Below are 12,509 nucleotides of genomic sequence, written 5' to 3'. Positions count from 1 at the left end.
TTTTTTATTCATCAAACATTTGTTCAGTATCTACACCATTGTCCCAGGCCTTATGGAAGATATCGGGAATGCAAAGATGAATATGGTCCTATCCCTCCCCATTTTCTTATTTTGATCATCATAATGACCCTGAGAGGTTGCTAGGGCAAACATTATTATTATCCCCATTTTGTAGAAAAGAGACTGAGGCTCAGGGAGGCTCTTGCACAGTCACAAAAAAGTATTAAAGCAAGAACTTAAACTTGGATTTTTCTGCCTCTAAATCTCTCCCTTTTTTTTTTACACGGTGTTCCATGCCATAGACAAATACTTCGAGGCAAGCACTTAAAGCAAATAAAAATATATTCAAATCATAGTCAAATGAAAATGCCAAAGACTCGGTTCCAAAGAATCTTGTAGGGACACAGTTTTTTCAGTACTCATATTAAGTCTCATGGCAGAAACTAAACGTGTTAACTTAGGCAGAAGATGTAATTTATGGGATTATAAGGGGAATGGCATACGTACTGGCACTATGGGAAAAGTAGGGATGCAATTTACCTCAGGACTAAATGCAACCAAGAAATTTAATGCCTTTGGAACCCCTTACACCTCTCTTATCTTTACTTCTCTCAGTATATCAACCTCATTCTCCTTTATTACAGATTGACTTCTTCTACCTAGGAAACATGGCCACCAAAGTGTCTTCTATCACTAAAAAGAGGACTGACTGGTTTTTCCTAGTTATTCTGTAGTTCAAAAAAAAAAAAAAAAATTCTGGATTTTGATTGACCCATCTTGGGTCAGATACTTTCCAATGAACCTGTCAGCTCTGACTGTGGGAGTGAAATCATGGGAAATCATAGCAGCCACACAACTTTGCAGTTGGGGAAGAGTGGTTCTCCAGATCAGAGAAAAAAATGGATGTTTGCTCTGAGCATCCTAAGCATAATTCACAAAGACATTTTGTCCAAGAAACATCCCATTTAATTTTTGGAAATAAAATATTTGTTGAACTCCATTATAACATTGTACTGTGTTTAAAGGAATCAGCACAGTGCCAAAAGGAATAAAAAGGAAAAAGCCATGTAGAAAAGCTAAGAAATCCTCATTACTTTTATAGGTAGCTTGTCCAGGAAGTGAAGAAGGAAGGCAGAATTTGGAGATGGCCCAGAGCAGTGAAAGCAAACTAGTGAAGAATGGAGAGATAGTGACTATGAAGAAGAGCTAAGCATAAAGTATCACTGCAACAAAACTACATAGATTTTTAAGGCATGGTTGTGGCCATCTTGGAGATGGTAGGAGGCAGGGTATAGAAACTCCTGGAGCTAGAAAGGTTATTAATCTTTTGGTCTACTCCCTTCATTTTTCATATGAGTAGACAGATCCAGGGAGGAGAAGTGATCTTCCCAAGACTATCATAAAGCCTTAGTTATTTCATTGGCAAAAAATGGAAAAAATAATGGCACCAACCCTTGCATATGTCAGGAGGTTTTTCTTCAGAGGGAAATTGGAATAAAGTCACCAGAAGTTAAGTAGTGCATTTTCCCCCCACTAGGCTGACTGGAAAAAATAATGGCACCAACCCTTGCATATGTCAGGAGGTTTTTCTTCGGAGGGAAATTGGAATAAAGTCACCAGAAGTTAAGTAGTGCATTTTCCCCCCACTAGGCTGACTGCTGCAAGAGAGCAGGTATAAATGTGCAGATGGCTGATGAAGATGAGACAGGTGATAAAAATGGGAGAGGCCAGCAAAGGGGATAAAGGAAAGGTCCAGGGTCAATGGGTTTTGAAAGTAGATTTTCAAACCCTTTGAAAGGAGATAATCTGTACAAAGCTAGACTCTCTACTACCTTACTTAGGATGGTCCTAATCCTTTAGATTTTTCCTAGTTTTGATATTCCTGAGTTGGCCACAACCTGAGGGTTTTCCCATTTACTTGATCCTTTTTTCAAATGTCTTAGATGGGTGAAGTGGCTTTCCCAATAACCACTCTATCTCATAGGAAGCAGCAGTATGATTTGGGGAACAGATCTTGATGTAAGGGGTAGGCCTGAATAGTCAAAATGTTATCTTATCCTCTTTACCAGTATTGGTTCAAGAATGAGCATGTGACCCAACTCTGGCCCAAAAGATGTGAAGACAGGTTTGATGGCACCTAGAAAAGTTTCTCTCTCAAGAGTGATCCAAGGGAATTTATTCTAATCCCCTTACCTTACTTGAAGGAGGAGGTTCTGACTGCCCCTAGCAGCCGTTCTACCACCACAAAAGGACCTAGATTTAGGATGAACCTTACATGATGAAGGACAGAGGAAAGAGAAGGAAAATATTTAACGGCAACTGGTTTAATTCCCAAATCAATGACTCTGAAGCCTGATCTACTTTAGGCTTCCTTTTAGGTTAACTATCAGTTACCTATTATATAACAAACCTTCCCAAAACTTAGTGGCTTAAAACAACATTTTTATCATGATTTAGTCCATGAATCTGCAGTATGGGCAGGACTTGGTAGGGAAGGCTTGTATCTATTTCACAAAGTGTCATCTGGGGCAGCGTAAGTAGGGCTGGGAGGATTCACTTCCAAGATGGTTCGCTCACATGGATGGACAATTGGTGCTGGCTCAGTCAGATCTGAGGGTCATGGGCCTTATTCCTTTTTACATGAGCCTCTCAACAAACTGGTTGGGCTTCCTTAGAGCAAGGTGGCTGGATTCCAAGAACAAGCATCCAAAGAGAACTAAGTAGAAATTGTATCAGGGTTCGCTCACATGGATGGACAATTGGTGCTGGCTCAGTCAGATTTGAGGGTCATGGGCCTTATTCCTTTTTACATGAGCCTCTCAACAAACTGGTTGGGCTTCCTCAGAGCAAGGTGGCTGGATTCCAAGAACAAGCATCCAAAGAGAACTAAGTAGAAATTGTATCACCTTTTATGATCTAGATTTGGCCATCAAATAGCATAATTTCCACTGTACTGTACTGGTTGACCTGTCACTATCGTTAGCCTAGATACAGTTCAGCGGACACAGATTCCAACTTTTGTTGAGAGGAGTTTCAAAGAATTGCAGGCATGATTTAAACCACCACACCAGCTAAAACATTTCCTTATTTTTCCGACCATTTGAGTTGGGTTTTCTGTTATTTGTGGCTGAAAGCATCCTTATTAATATAGTTAGTGACATCTCAGCTGTGGGCAGCAGAATGTCTTAAATTAACAGCTCTCAATCACAATGCCAATTGTAACATGGTTACCAGTCATTTGTTACTGGTAATTTAATATTAAGGTTTTGAAATTATTTTCTTTTTCTTTCTTTTCAAATCAGAGCAGAATCAGGCCTATCCCTATAATAGCATGAGTCATTTATTTTAATTCTAGTAGAATTCTCTGAATGGGAGATAAAGGGATGGAATCAGAGCAATGATGTCTGCTTCGGCACATGGGAGATTTACTCCAGGATGAGAGTTATTGGCCTGGATATCTCTTTTGCTAAGAGAGTTGGAAGGAACTTTAGAGTTCTTTTGCTCAGGCTCAAATTATTTTCCTCCTCCACATATGCTCCAGCTAAGCCAGTGAGACTGAAGACTTGTCATCAGGCATTTGATATTCTTTTTCTAGTTTTCATAATCTTTCTGTGGACAAGAAAAGGAATAAAGAAATTCTTCTTGATCTTCTGCATTGTCCTGCCCCACAATGAACTCTATCTAATACAACAAATCACTTTTAAAGAGTCCCCTGTGTTCATAGCACTCTGCTAGGCATTGCAGATCTAATGACAACAAGTGCGTTTCTCTGACAACCTAGAAAAGCAGAAGGCAATTGGAGAGCAATGGGAGGCTACTTAAAAGTAAGGGCTCAACCAGGTGTTACAACCCTATAAAGGAAAAGAGAGCAAGAGGAGCTGAGCATTTACTGGATTTTAGGGTGCTTCTCCTCACAGAAGGTGCAGCAGCAGCAGATCCCTCGAGCCTCCCCTCCTCAGCAACCTCTGACCGGACCAGGGTGAACATCTGACCGAGGAGCCAGGAACCCGTGCCTTGTGTGTGTGGCCTGGCTGGAAAATGTGAGCTGAACTGATAAGATTTCTCTCCCAGGAATATGGAAAGTGAGAAGCAGTTACTAAGTGGTGGGCCCTGAGCTCAGAGGTCTAGTGGATTTTCCACCAAGGACATCATTAGGGAATCAGGTGTAGACTGAAGCTTTGAGGGACTGGAAGCTCAGAGGAGCTGGTGGGTATGTACAGGTGTGCAGAAAGAAGCAGTTTCCACAAGATGAGAGGGTGAGGGGACAACTGGGCTGCGTCAGGTTCTGCCCTGTCTGACGCTCACTTGTTCAGATTCCTGAATATGTTCCCATTGTTTTCTTACCCACATTAGAGGCAAGACTAGAATAGCATTCCCTGCCTTTTACTTGAGCTAATTTGAGCAGGTTTCTGTTACTTTTAACCCTCAGAACTCTGTCTAGAAAAAGTCAAGAATCCATAGAAGAGATGGCAATTCCAGTGGGCTTTGAGTAATGTGTTGGGTTTACATAAAGGCGACTCCTATGTCTGGGCTTTACAATTTAGCAACTGAGTCTGTGGTTTAATGAAAGGAACTTAAGCTTTAGAGTCACACACAGATTTGAATTTAAATCCTGGCTCCTTGATTACTTCTTCATGCTTGACTAATTTACTTATCTATAAAGTCTAGGTGATATTGCCTACTAATTCTTGCAGGGCTGTTGCAAGAATTAAAATAAATGTGTATATAAATATATATATATGATAGATAGATAGATAGCAATCACAGTGTTTGATATACAGTATATTAATGGAGAATGGCAGCTATTATCATTCCAAAGTATGTTTATGTACATATTTGGATGGGAGGAGGGAAGTAATTTTCAACCCTGCTCCCATAATGTAGGGTGGTTTTGATCGAAGCATTTTATACTTCCCAATAATTTAAGTGTGGCTCTATATATTTCGGGTGTTGGGGGGCACGTGTACATGCATGTTTGTCTGGCAAGGGTGTAGTTTGGCTCCCCTCTGCCTTTCCTATGGAAGTTCTATTCACTATGTTCTCAGACNATCCAAGGGAATTTATTCTAATCCCCTTACCTTACTTGAAGGAGGAGGTTCTGACTGCCCCTAGCAGCCGTTCTACCACCACAAAAGGACCTAGATTTAGGATGAACCTTACATGATGCAGGACAGAGGAAAGAGAAGGAAAATATTTAACGGCAACTGGTTTAATTCCCAAATCAATGACTCTGAAGCCTGATCTACTTTAGGCTTCCTTTTAGGTTAACTATCAGTTACCTATTATATAACAAACCTTCCCAAAACTTAGTGGCTTAAAACAACATTTTTATCATGATTTAGTCCATGAATCTGCAGTATGGGCAGGACTTGGTAGGGAAGGCTTGTATCTATTTCACAAAGTGTCATCTGGGGCAGCGTAAGTAGGGCTGGGAGGATTCACTTCCAAGATGGTTCGCTCACATGGATGGACAATTGGTGCTGGCTCAGTCAGATTTGAGGGTCATGGGCCTTATTCCTTTTTACATGAGCCTCTCAACAAACTGGTTGGGCTTCCTCAGAGCAAGGTGGCTGGATTCCAAGAACAAGCATCCAAAGAGAACTAAGTAGAAATTGTATCACCTTTTATGATCTAGATTTGGCCATCAAATAGCATAATTTCCACTGTACTGTACTGGTTGACCTGTCACTATCGTTAGCCTAGATACAGTTCAGCGGACACAGATTCCAACTTTTGTTGAGAGGAGTTTCAAAGAATTGCAGGCATGATTTAAACCACCACACCAGCTAAAACATTTCCTTATTTTTCCGACCATTTGAGTTGGGTTTTCTGTTATTTGTGGCTGAAAGCATCCTTATTAATATAGTTAGTGACATCTCAGCTGTGGGCAGCAGAATGTCTTAAATTAACAGCTCTCAATCACAATGCCAATTGTAACATGGTTACCAGTCATTTGTTACTGGTAATTTAATATTAAGGTTTTGAAATTATTTTCTTTTTCTTTCTTTTCAAATCAGAGCAGAATCAGGCCTATCCCTATAATAGCATGAGTCATTTATTTTAATTCTAGTAGAATTCTCTGAATGGGAGATAAAGGGATGGAATCAGAGCAATGATGTCTGCTTCGGCACATGGGAGATTTACTCCAGGATGAGAGTTATTGGCCTGGATATCTCTTTTGCTAAGAGAGTTGGAAGGAACTTTAGAGTTCTTTTGCTCAGGCTCAAATTATTTTCCTCCTCCACATATGCTCCAGCTAAGCCAGTGAGACTGAAGACTTGTCATCAGGCATTTGATATTCTTTTTCTAGTTTTCATAATCTTTCTGTGGACAAGAAAAGGAATAAAGAAATTCTTCTTGATCTTCTGCATTGTCCTGCCCCACAATGAACTCTATCTAATACAACAAATCACTTTTAAAGAGTCCCCTGTGTTCATAGCACTCTGCTAGGCATTGCAGATCTAATGACAACAAGTGCGTTTCTCTGACAACCTAGAAAAGCAGAAGGCAATTGGAGAGCAATGGGAGGCTACTTAAAAGTAAGGGCTCAACCAGGTGTTACAACCCTATAAAGGAAAAGAGAGCAAGAGGAGCTGAGCATTTACTGGATTTTAGGGTGCTTCTCCTCACAGAAGGTGCAGCAGCAGCAGATCCCTCGAGCCTCCCCTCCTCAGCAACCTCTGACCGGACCAGGGTGAACATCTGACCGAGGAGCCAGGAACCCGTGCCTTGTGTGTGTGGCCTGGCTGGAAAATGTGAGCTGAACTGATAAGATTTCTCTCCCAGGAATATGGAAAGTGAGAAGCAGTTACTAAGTGGTGGGCCCTGAGCTCAGAGGTCTAGTGGATTTTCCACCAAGGACATCATTAGGGAATCAGGTGTAGACTGAAGCTTTGAGGGACTGGAAGCTCAGAGGAGCTGGTGGGTATGTACAGGTGTGCAGAAAGAAGCAGTTTCCACAAGATGAGAGGGTGAGGGGACAACTGGGCTGCGTCAGGTTCTGCCCTGTCTGACGCTCACTTGTTCAGATTCCTGAATATGTTCCCATTGTTTTCTTACCCACATTAGAGGCAAGACTAGAATAGCATTCCCTGCCTTTTACTTGAGCTAATTTGAGCAGGTTTCTGTTACTTTTAACCCTCAGAACTCTGTCTAGAAAAAGTCAAGAATCCATAGAAGAGATGGCAATTCCAGTGGGCTTTGAGTAATGTGTTGGGTTTACATAAAGGCGACTCCTATGTCTGGGCTTTACAATTTAGCAACTGAGTCTGTGGTTTAATGAAAGGAACTTAAGCTTTAGAGTCACACACAGATTTGAATTTAAATCCTGGCTCCTTGATTACTTCTTCATGCTTGACTAATTTACTTATCTATAAAGTCTAGGTGATATTGCCTACTAATTCTTGCAGGGCTGTTGCAAGAATTAAAATAAATGTGTATATAAATATATATATATGATAGATAGATAGATAGCAATCACAGTGTTTGACATACAGTATATTAATGGAGAATGGCAGCTATTATCATTCCAAAGTATGTTTATGTACATATTTGGATGGGAGGAGGGAAGTAATTTTCAACCCTGCTCCCATAATGTAGGGTGGTTTTGATCGAAGCATTTTATACTTCCCAATAATTTAAGTGTGGCTCTATATATTTCGGGTGTTGGGGGGCACGTGTACATGCATGTTTGTCTGGCAAGGGTGTAGTTTGGCTCCCCTCTGCCTTTCCTATGGAAGTTCTATTCACTATGTTCTCAGACGAATCATCGTTATTAATCAGGCACGCAGTATGAGATGAACAGGGGTGATGAGTTGGTCAGGCTGCCAAGCAAGTTCATGTTTTGCAGGAAACGCCAAGTTGTTTTCTGAAGGGATGTTTTTCAGGAATGGATGAGTATTGCTCGCTGGCCCTCACAGACCCAGTCCTGTCTCTTGAGTGCTGTCACCTCTCAGAGCAATATGATATCTCTTTAAAAGCCGCTTTATGGAGCTGCCACCCAGCTGTGCTGGAAATGTACTTGCATTGTTTTTTTCTTCTGGTAACTGTAACCCATATCAAGTAGGAAATGACCTCCCACATTTCCTCAAAAAAAATTCCCAACATCATCAGTCCCTCATAATTTAGAAGGGTGGGGGAAGCTAGTGAAAGGCTGGGAGTGGTAGAGAAAGATGGAATGTCTGAAAAAAATAGGATTATAAAGCATTTTCAGGCCCCCCACCCCAATGCTTCTAATTCATGTAGAGACTAGTGCATACTTTAACAAACTAAAGACGCATTTGTCTTCAAAATCATCTCTTTGTATATTTGGCTCATCTGCCAACCACATTTATTCATGAATTCTCCTTATGGATCTGGAGCAGATTTAAAGAGAGAGAAAGAAAGCTTTGGCATCCTTGACTGCCTGGGGATTTTGCTGGGCGTTCGAGTTTTCTGAAAACTCTGATGAAAGCAAAAATTCCAAATGATAGGCTTCAAATTTTATTTCAAGGAGTGATTTTGAGTGGCATCTACAATAATTAATCTTCAGACGTAGGCTCCTAGAGAGTTCTTAAATCTTTCTCTCCTCTGCTGTGACAAATATTTAGGTTTGTCATCTAGCCCAAAGGACAGAAAATATTAAATAGTGTTTTATTAAGGGTGAGAAGTTGAATTCTCTAACTTACCATTGGCCCAACTGTTGCTCCCTAGAGACTTGGGAGGGGAGCCCTGGGCACACTGGTCTGGAACTCTGGGGCCACAGTGGGGTAAAAATGCCTCTGCCACCCCATCCTGGAAAATCATCATTGGAAGATATGTCAGGTAGCTATTGCTGTGTAACAAATAGTCCCCAAATGCTATGGCTTAAAACAACAATCATCTGTGATTTCTCACATGTCTGCTGGTCAGCTGGGGATTAGCTGGTCTAGGCTGAGTCTATCTGGCATGATTCTCATCCTCCTTGGATCTACTGGCTGGAGCAGGTAAATCTAGCACTGGTAGACGCTCACAAAGGTGAGCAGAAACACAAGAAGTCTCTTAAGGCCTAGGCTCAGAACTTGAGCACTGTTACTTCCACATCATTATGTTGACCAAAGCAAGTCACATGGGCAAACCCAAAACCAAGGTATAGGGAAATATACTCCGCTCCTTTAGTATAAGGAACTTCAAAGTCATAGCAAAGGCATGGATACAATGCAGGATGAAGTCCTGGGGCCAGTACCATAATCTACTACAGAGAAGAAGGGATATGACCATGACTGTGCCTCCAGTGAATAGAACCATACAGCTTGTCTGCAACCATGACAGGTCAGTCCCTTCTGTGGTATTGATGACGGCTCTCAGAACTTGATGCTATTAAACACTCAATATTCCTCCTAACTCTCTTAATTTTGGTTTCATGTCCCTCCCCACGCAACCTTCTGATGATCATTCAGCTTCCTGGATGGCTGTTTCTTTAGGGCACAGTGTTTTGGCCTTAAGACACAAATGTCTGGGCCCTGCGACAGTTCTATCTCTCATTCTAGATTAATAGGCTGGCATCCTGTTTTCTACTTTTAGTAAGCCCAGTGGAGCCTTCTGTAAGAGAGAGATTTACTGAATATGATAAAGGGAAACAGAAGCAAGTTTCTAAGCCCGAAAAGCTGAAAGTCAGTTTTCTATTGTGGTAAGTTCACACTGCAAAGGCAGTGGGTAACCAATCCTCCTCTCTTAAGGAGACCTCTACCATGATGTAGTTTTACCCAAATTTCTGTCGTTGCTATATATAACCCCAGCACTTTGCCTTTAATGGTGGATGGGAAGGGTGGTACAATTCACATAATCTTACTATTGGGCAGCCAAGCACATGCGTGGTGTATCAGAGGGGTTCAATCAGGGAAGCAGAACCACTAGAGTGTTACTTATACAGGAAAAATACCTTACAGAATGGTGGGAGGAAATGGCAAAGTAAAGGTCTGGAAGTGGGATTGAAGGATGGGAGAAAAGTCACTAACCAGATCTCCTGAAGTCCCAGTACAAGTCAGAATTTGCAATGAATCTAGGAAGCCAGGCACATTTAACTGCTGGAGTGGTACGCAGAAAGGGAGCTGTGGAAAGCTGTCACCTCTAAGTAGCTGCTGCTTCTATAGGTTTCCCACCAAGCTCTGGAGGTAGGCCTTGGTCCTCTGGTAGTCAGCAGTTGGGAAGAAGAGAGAGACATGTGAAGTGAGAACAAGCCAGAACCTGCCAGCATCTTTGTGTCTGTCTGCCACTGTGTAGAATCATGAAGATCTTCAGAGAGTAATAGCTCTGCTCAACTTCTACCTTCCACATCTTGCCCAGATTCCTCTTTTTGGCCAACCTAACTTAAAACCACATAGGGGAAGAAATTTAGGGAAACGTGGTTCCAACTTAAGCAAGTTGGCATGGAGTCCAGAAGAACTTAGAGTCATTTACTCCAGGTTTGAGTCATTTTTTCCAATCCATACAGAGTTCACATAAAGTAGGAATTCAGATGTTTCTTTGCTCTACTCAATGAGTCTGGGAGACTTTGTTCTAGAATCTGGGGACAGTTTCATATGATCTGCTCTATGTGCTCTCTTCCTTTTTGGACCAGCTGCTCAGCCTGGATGAGTTGATTACGTGGTTGGTAGAAAACCCTTTTTTTCTGGATCCTCTTTCTTTGCTTCCTCCTTCATGTCCTTCCTTTGAGCCTACTGGTGCTATTATCTCCTGCCCTAGGTGCAGAATATTTTTCATTTAGGCCTCCAGTGAAACTGTAAGCCTTTTGGTGCTACAAAGTTTCATTGATTGTGGAGTTTGGGTGACGGGGTGGTAATGTTTTGGGGAACGGCCCTGAGAAAAGAGGACCTCATCATGATTAGGTCTTTTGGTGGAGCATGTATGACTAGCCATTTTCCTATTGTTACCTTAGTTTTGTGGGTGCCAGTTACCCAGAAAAAAAGATAATGGGAGAAGGAAAGAAAAAAGAAAAAAAAGAAACTCTTTCCATCATAAATAGTTCGTAGTTTTTCAATTTAATGTGCAAAGTGTTTAGTAAGATATTCAAGACCCTTCAGAGCTTGCTTTCCCACTCTTACCTGCTCCTAGAACAGGAGACAAAATTTTCTGTATATTTTATGTCATCATTCATAACAATGCTATTCAGAATAAGTAAAGCTAACTACCAGGGAAAAAATCCCCCAGTACTAGTGGTTTAACACAATATAGTTTATTTTTCACTCACATCATAATCCAATAAAGGTTATTGGGCAGTGGGGAGAGCTTTGTTCCATGAAGTCAATCAAGGACACATACTTCTGTCTTGTTGCATCATCAGCTTTAGCAGTGGTTAGCATGGTTTAGTAATGGTCCAAGGTTGTCAAGGAGAGAGTGGGGTGAAGGCTCACCTGTTTTTAGTTGCCTAGATCAAGAAGTGAATATTTTTCTACCTCTGCTCAAACTTCATTGGACAGAACTGGTCACATGGCCTTACCTAGCTGCAAGGGGAATGGGCAAAGCAGTTTAGCTTTGTAGCCATAAAGAGAAATTGAGGTTTGGTGAGCATCTATGATGCTGTTGAAATGTCACTTTCTCTCTGAAGCAAGTGCCTAGGACTGCGCCTTTTATACTGTAGGCACTCAAAAATGTTTGTTGAACAAGTAAATGAATGATTTGATGACTATGTATAGGATTCTGCTGTTATGTTCTTCTAAGGCAGAAAACGAGAGAAAAATAATTTGGGGGGAAGCAGAAATCTGCCACCCCCACTATATTCATATGACCATTTATATTTGTAAATTTATTTCACAAGCATGCTAGGAATTAATATTCTTGTCTTTTTATTCATTCAACAAATACTTGAGTGTCTTCTATGTGTCAAGTGCTATGCGATGTGCTTAGGAAACAGAGGGAGAAGTCATAATTCCTGCCCATTGGTAACTCACATGGAATGAGTTTAGTGGGAAAAGAAGCCAATAATTACAGCTATTCTGTAGGTGCCAAGATAGCGATATAGATGAATTATGGCAGAAATGCCGAGAAAGAGCCCCTAATTCAGTCAGCAGTGGGCATTTTAGTGTTTCATCTTCCAGAAGAGGTGATACTTAGGTGATACTTCAGCTGAATGAACATGAGTTTGCCAGTTGATATACATAAGAAATAGGTAAAGGGAATGTAATGTGCAAAGTTGACAATTTAGAGAATTGCATTTAGTTCAGATAGTCAAAATGTGTGGTGGGGAGTAGTGGGAGATGGGGCCAGAGGGGTAGGCCTGGGCTGAATCACAAAGCACCTATGAAATGCATTAAATGAAGAAAGAATGAATAGGAATTAGGAATATAGGGATTATATGATCTGTTTCTATCAAATGATTGAGTTGATACACACAGTAAAATCTGCTGCCATGTTATCCATATCAACCAAATCTATTTTTCTCCCCAGATGTGCTTCAAATAATATAAGATTAGTAACATTAAAAAGCAAACAAGGGCCGGCCCGGTGGTGCACTGCTACAGTGCGCCACTTGGGAAGCGCGGCGGCGCTCCCGC

Source organism: Galeopterus variegatus, unplaced genomic scaffold (genome assembly GCF_000696425.1).
Source record: "Galeopterus variegatus unplaced genomic scaffold, G_variegatus-3.0.2 Scaffold4725, whole genome shotgun sequence".
Taxonomy (NCBI): domain Eukaryota; kingdom Metazoa; phylum Chordata; class Mammalia; order Dermoptera; family Cynocephalidae; genus Galeopterus; species Galeopterus variegatus.
The sequence above is the reverse complement of the archived record's forward strand: the minus strand, read 5'-3'. Positions refer to the sequence as shown.